The following is a 7,208-nucleotide window of genomic DNA, read 5'->3' as shown; positions in this document are numbered from 1 at the left end:
TAACCGAGTCTCTGGTATTTCTTCTTTGACATCAACTGCAGGCTGTTTGAGAATGATTTCATGATCTTCATTATCATTCAATTTAGCCACTTCAGACTTTCACCCTTCAAATATGATGATGGTGTACAAACTGGTGTGGAGCTATTCATAGAGTTCTGAAGATCACAGTTTGAAACATGTTGGCTTTTCTTTTTTGGTAAAACCATTACACTGCTGTATGGGATGGCTTTGAAAATGGAATCGCCCAGTCTTTGAAATGCTCTTCATGTACTTTTTCTGGTGGCATGAAATCACACTTCAAGAGTCTTTCACCAAAAAGGTAGTTGTTCATTGTTTCAGCAGCTATCCTGGCAACATCAAGGGACTCAAACTCCAGGAAGGCACAGCCTTTGCTATTTCCAGTCTTTTTGCTTCTGGACAATTTGAGTCTTGCACTAGTCCCAAAGTGGGAGAAATAAGCCTTGACCTGGGGTCCGAAAAGGCCTCCACCTAGGTATGTGACTCACATACACCATTCCAGGAGTACGTTTCTCTTGCTGGCTCTCGCGCCTGCAGACCTGCGCCACCTTCTGAAACTTGGCCTGCTCCTGTGGGTTCAGTGACAGCAGAGGCTTAGCAGGGCCATCAAGGGTCACCATGTTCCAGTCACTCCAGCTAAAACGCTCATCTATGCTGTTTTGTCTATAGTTTGTTCATGATTTTATTTGAATAGTATTACATTGTCTGGATGAACCACATCTATTTATCTATTACTTAGCGGGGGACCGTTTGGGTTGCTTCAAGTTTTGACGATTTAAACACAAAGCCATAGCTACTCCCAACCCAGAATACCTATGAAAAAATAGAAGAGAAAGAAACATTTCATTATTGAATAAGCTTTAAACCAGAATGTGAGACATCACATTGCCACAAAGAGAGGATGACAACACTGAGCTGGGTGGCCTGTTGCACAAGGCACACACTGCTGTAACATGACAGCAGAGATTCTTCTTTTCAGATTACACTCAAACAGTGGAGCAATTTTGTTTTATTTCTTATACTTGGAGCAATTTTAAAAGAGGAGAGAAAGTAGACTTATATCACTGCAATGCAGGAAACCAAGAATCCACAAGCAGGAACTTTCAACTCTGAAAATTAGAAGTCGTGGTTTCCTTTCTGTAGCTTGTGGGCTATAGCTTGTTCTTGGGTCATTGGTCCAAAATGAGGTAAAGATCTCGGTTCATTGTTTGAGAGGAATGGCCACAGGATCATGTGAGACTAATCCTTAGGGGTCCTGTGACTTATTTTCACAAGGATACACAGGAATTGTCTGAGCACCTCTTTCAACAGATAAGCATTTCTCTTAGTCAGTGACCTTTACAGTACAGATTGTAATGGTCTAGTTTGTTCCTTCTAGCAATCACGCCCTTGGAAAGTATGTAGAGCTCGTCTGGTTTGTCACATGAAACAGTGCCTTTTTGACTCTTAATAACCTCAAGATGGAGGCTCTTCTGACATGCATTGGTAAAGGTGCGCAGTCATTGCATTCATTTTTTAAAGATAATTGTTGATTTTTCTAGTCTTGCTGACTTTGAGATAGGGCTAGGCCAGCTGGGTTTATGCTAACCTCCGTCCAGGAAAAACAGGAAGGTAGTCTGATACTGGCACAACTATAAATCTGAAGACCAATAGATTCGAATTAAGAACCCAGAAATACAACCAAGTACCTATGGACACCTAATTTTTGGTAAAGGACTAAAACACGTTAAGTGGGAGAAGAGATATACTTTTCAACAAATGCTGCTGGATAAACTGGATCTTCAACTGCAAAAGAATGAAACAGGACCAATACCTCGCACCATGTACAAAGACCAACTCAAGATGGATCAAACACCTAAATATAAACCACACTGCCACAAAGACTATCAACAACAGAAAAACAGGGACAAGCTTAAGGACACTAATACAAGGCAAAAACATGCTACCAAACATAATGAAAAAATACCCACACTCCAGAAGACAAAAGAAAGGACCTTCTAAAAATATGACATTTATGCACATCGAAAGACTTCATCAAAAGAATTAAAAAAAATAATCCACCAATTGAAGAAAAATATTTAGTAATGATTCATCTGATTAAGGGCTAATCTCCAAAATCTATAGGGAACTACAACTTCTTATGAAGAAAAATACTAAATGTGCTTGATACAATGGATGTATGGGTTGTTATGAGAGCTGTAAGAGCCCCCAAGAAAATGATTTATTAAAATAAAAAAGTACTAATAATCCAATAAAAAAATGAACATAAGACATGAATAGACAATTTGCCAAAGACAATATCCAGGCAGCCAACAACCATATGAAGAAATGCTCTTGTTCATTAGCGAAAAGAGAAATACAAATTAAAACAATGAGATACCACCGCACGCTGATACTTAGCAAAATTAAAAAATAAAGAAAATGATAACTGCTGGAAAAGATGTGGAGAGATTGGAATGCTCAGAAATTGCTTGTGGGACTGTGGAAGTATACAAGCAATATGGAAATCCGTATGGTGCTTCCTTCAACAAATGCCAATCCAAGCGCCCCCTCATGGTTACATTGCCCTCATGGGTTGGTGTGCCATAGTGGAGAAGTCTGTATGCACACTCCCAATTCTGTGGAGACATAACCAAAACTCGCCCCCTGGTCAAGTCAATTTTTGTTGAGGATTTTTGTGTTCAAGAGGTATTGCTCTTGTTTTATCTTTTTGTGTACTGTGTCTTTGTCTGCTTTTTGGGGGGTGGGGTGGGGTATGTATCAGAGTAATATTGGCTTCATAAAATGAGTTGGCAGATGTTCTCTCCTTTTCTGTTTTCAAGAAGAGATTGTGTAAAATTGATGTTAATTCTTCAAATGTTTGAAACAAAACCACCGGGACTTGGAGCTATCTTTCTGGTAAGCTTTGAACATTTGAAAATAATTTGTGTCCTGGTTATAGGACTATTCAGATGATCTATTTCATAGTGGTTTTTGTCTTCTTAGTTTGTCTTTTTTGAGGAATTGATCTATGTCATCTAAGTTTTCATATTTAGGCATGTAGAAAGTTTCACTTTGTAGAGTCGTCTTTCTGATCAGTGGAAGCTAAAAACAAGATGGTCAGAGAACATTGCCAGTGCTTGACTTCACAGGGCAAACATTTCAGATAAAGCAAAACACAACCCGTAGCATAATAAATAACTAGCTTGTCTTTAGATTTATGTGTAACCAACAGCCTGCATTTTTAGCTTCTACATTCCAGACACACAGGCACCTAGCCATCTGGAACCCTTCCTCAGCAAGTACTGACCCCTGGAGACCTGCATCATCTGTCTTCTTAGCAAAACTGACATTTTTAAAGAAGAAAGAACTTTAAAGGGTATTTTAATGCATACCTGAAAGACTCACTCCAACTGCCTGCAGTTCCTGACTTTCATTGTTCTCAGACTCTAAAAACCTCAATATGGCCGCATTTCATTTTGCTCTGCATTGCCCAATTCACGCATTGTATGATTCACTAATAAATCTCTAGCATTACTTTATCTTGTTTTTGCTCTTAGGAATTCCTCAAAAATCCTTTTAATGGTTGGGGGAGGTGCTATCTGTTGTGACTTCATTTTCTCTGTTGGTAGCTTGTGTGTTTTCTCTTAGTGTCTCAGTCTTGCTAGAGGTTTATCAATGTTATTGACTTGGGGGGTAGAACCATTGCTTTTTGCTACAATTAATGCCCTTATCTTTAATTTTTCCTTTCTTATTCCTACTTTGGGGATAGTTTGCTCTTCTCTTTTTCTAGTCTCTTGAAGTTGGGAACTTAGATGATTGACTTCCGACCTTTTCTTGTTTCTGCTGTAAGCATTTTGTTCTATGGATTTCTCTCTTAACACCTTTTCAGCTGTTTCACACCAATTTTGGTATGCTGTATTTTCAATTTCCTTCAGGCATATTGATTTTTTTACTTGACACTGAGATTTTATCTTTGACCCATGGGTTACTTAGAAGTATCCTGATTGATTTGCAAGTGTATTTAGATGTTTTCTTGTGTTTCACTGATTGGTTTCTACATTGATTCTATTATGGTCAGAAAATGTATTTGGTATTATTTTAATTAGTTTAAATTTTTGGAAATTTATGACCCAGGGTATGACTAATATTTACGAATGATCCTTGGGCACTTGAAAAGAATGTGCATTCATTTGTTGTTGGGTGAAGGGCTCTATGATTGCCATTTTGATCTGCCTGGTGCTTGTAAGTGGGAGAGCAAAAGATGCCGGTGCCAGGTTACCTTGTGCTAATGGAAGCCAATAATATTGTAACTAACTTCTTTTCCCACATCTAACTTGTATTCCTTTCTTTTTCTGTTGCAGCAAATGTCATTATAAGTAGTTAGGATTTATTATCACAAAGATCACCAAAAAGGTTCTTCCAACATCCAAGTTGACAGGTTCATACTGTGGAATTAATAGTTTAGTAGTTCAATAAGACTAGAAGTAGGTGTTTTTTTTAAACATCAGTATGAAGATATAATTTACATACCATAAAATGAATAACTTAAAGTGTATAATTCAGTCGCTTTTGGTAGATTGTAGAGTTGTGCAACCATCAACACAACCAAATTTAGAACATTTTCATCATCCTAAGAAAGAATTCACACCTATTAGCAACAACTACTTGCCTCCAGTCCTAAAACAAAAATCAGAAAACCCATCCAGACCCACTGTCATGGAATCAATTCTAACTCATGGGGATATCCTATTTCACAGAGTAGAAACATTTCATACCCACTAGAATGGCTACTATTAGAAAAAGGGGAAATAATAATTGTTGGTGAAGATGTGGAGGTACTAGAAGCTCTTATCCATTGTCACTGGGCATGCCAAATGGTGCAGCTGCTGTGGAAAGCAGTTTTGCAAGAGGTTAAATGGAATTATTGTATGACCCAGCAATTTCATCTTTTGGTATATAACCAAAAGAATCAAAAGCAAGGACACAAACAGACCCTTGTAAACCAATATTCACTGCAGCATAATTTACTATTGGAAAAGATGGAAACAACTCAAGTGCCCATTAACAAATGAATGTATAGACAAAATGTGGGAAATACATGCTCACTGCCATCAAGTCAATTCTGACTTATAGCGACCCTACAGAACTGCCCTTGTGGGTTTCCAACACTGTGGACTATTCTCCATGAGAAATGACAATTTTTTGAAGCTATGCATAAATCTGCTGTGCAAGACCTCTTTAGAGTACTGAATATCAAGCCTGTTACTTGGATGATTATGGTGTGTCTGACCTCACATCATGGCTTTTTCAATCACATCATGGGTATGGGAAAGTTGAACACTGAATAAGGAAAACTGACTAAAAGTTGATGCATTGGAATTGTGCTGGAAAATAAAATGGAAAGTACCATGGACTGCTAAAAGGACAAACCGATCTGTACTGAAAGAGGTAAAGTCAGTGTGCTCCTTAGAGGCAAGGATGGCCAGACTTCATCTTTCATACTTTGAGCAGATTGTCAGGAGAGACCAGCCCTGGGGAAGGACATCATGCTTGGTAAAGTAGAGGGGCTGTGAAAAAGAGGAAGGCCTTCAAAGAGATGGATGGACACCGTGGCTGCAGCAATGGGCTCAGGCATGGGAGCAGTTGTGAGGATGGCACAGGGCCAGGCAGTGTTTCGTCCTGTTGTGCATAGGGTCGCTATGAGCCTTAGCTGATTCCATGGCACCTGACAACAACAACATGAGAAACGATATACTGCTATATACGAAGAAATTCCACCTCGACGAATTTCCTGCCTTGCCAGGCAGTCGAGTGTACAGAAAACCGTAAGCACTGTGAAAGCAAAACAAAACAAAACACCTCACTGCAATCCAGTCAGTTTCAACTATTAGTGACCCTACACGGAAGCAGAAGGTCTCAACTTTGTCTCGCGGCGCTGCTGGGGCGCAATGTGCTGGCTTTTCAGTTAACACTTCAAAGCTTCACCTAATAGACTTACAGGGATGGCTAGTTAGGAACATCCAAGTTCTGGAGGAGGTGGCTGTGTGGCTGGTGCTCTGTTTCATTTTGTGGACACTTTGCTGATCATGGCTATTTTTGCACTGCTTTGCTTTGAAAATATTGCATTAAGATATAGTTCATGTTGATTGCTGAGTTGTTAAATCTTGCGCAGAGTGCAGCAGAGTGAAGGGTCGTGTCTGGGGAGCAGAAGAGAGTGAAAACCCAATTCCCCTAGAAAAACAGAAATGGCCAATATCTATCCCCTTGAGTAAATATGGTCCTTTCCTGGCAAGTTAGGGAAAGGCCCAGGGCTCAGTCCCCAAAGAAGAGAAGTGCCACGCTTGAGGGTGGTGAGTTTCTGGGGCTTGGGGCAGGAGAGGGGGTCGCGCAGCCGTTTTTTGGCCTGATTCCAGGGCGCCAGGGGCGGGCCCAGGCTGGGGGGCGGAGCCGCGCTGGCAGGACGCGTCACGTGACCCAGCCAAACTCGCTACCCCGCCTCCCTGCAGACTGGGACCAGACTTCGCGCGTTCCTCCTCTGTGCCTGTTTCTGGTGGCTTCGAGGGCGTGCGGGTTCTGGACGGGCGGCCGAGCGCTGGGAGGCGGAGGCGGAGCAGGTACGACAACCAGAGGAGGGGTCCCTGAAGCTGGGGTGGGCGCGCGGTCGCGGCGGGCGGAGCCGCCTCCTGGGGGTCTAGGCAGCCCGGGCGGAGCGACGTCGAGCCCGCGGCCGCTGCAGGTCCGCGGCTCCAGCCCCACGGCCCTCGCGGGCTGGAGTGAACGGCCGCACAGAACTGTAAGCCTCTCCAGGGGAAGGGACTGGTCGGCCCTGCAAGGGGGGTGGCTGGAGGTAAAGACCTTTGGAAAGCACCTGCGTCTCCCTCCCACCACCTCTGGCTTCTTCAGCACTTTGCTGGACCATGTTCTCTTTCGTGCAGGGGGGTGGGGGTGGGGGTATCAGCGGGGAGGGAAGAGACCAAGCGGTCTGCCACAGCAGCCCCCCACCCCACCCCCTCTGCAGGTCTGAAGGTCCTGAGGTGCACTTGGTGTGTGGAGGATCGGGAAGAGACCTCCAGGATAGGCCCAGGTCAGTGAATGGGACTTTGGTGCTTTGGTGAGGGGGATCTTGGGGCCCGGGGGCTGGGGCCGTGGCAAGTCCAGTTTGAGACGAAACCCCTATCATTCTCGCCTTCACCTTCCGACCCCCCCCC

The 7,208-nt window shown here is 42.8% G+C and overlaps 1 protein-coding gene and 1 pseudogene across 1 annotated transcript in view; one reads left to right on the top strand and one right to left on the bottom strand.

The window, feature by feature from the left end:
- LOC101645712 overlaps positions 1-638 on the bottom strand; it is a 7,746-nt pseudogene extending 7,108 nt beyond the window's left edge.
- A 5,875-nt stretch (positions 639-6,513) lies between these two features.
- BEX4 (brain expressed X-linked 4) overlaps positions 6,514-7,208 on the top strand; it is a 2,010-nt gene continuing 1,315 nt past the window's right edge. Inside the window, exons 1-2 of the mRNA XM_013008601.2 lie at positions 6,514-6,614; positions 7,019-7,084. The gene's annotated coding sequence lies outside the window, so the exon portion shown is untranslated. The remainder of the gene's footprint in view (positions 6,615-7,018; positions 7,085-7,208) is intronic.

The sequence above is a fragment of the Echinops telfairi genome, unplaced genomic scaffold (assembly GCF_000313985.2).
Source record: "Echinops telfairi isolate 266 unplaced genomic scaffold, ASM31398v2 ScPeMD7_44;HRSCAF=162, whole genome shotgun sequence".
NCBI lineage: Eukaryota > Metazoa > Chordata > Mammalia > Afrosoricida > Tenrecidae > Echinops > Echinops telfairi.
Note: the sequence above shows the minus strand (reverse complement) of the source record. Positions and strands in the feature narration are given on the sequence as shown.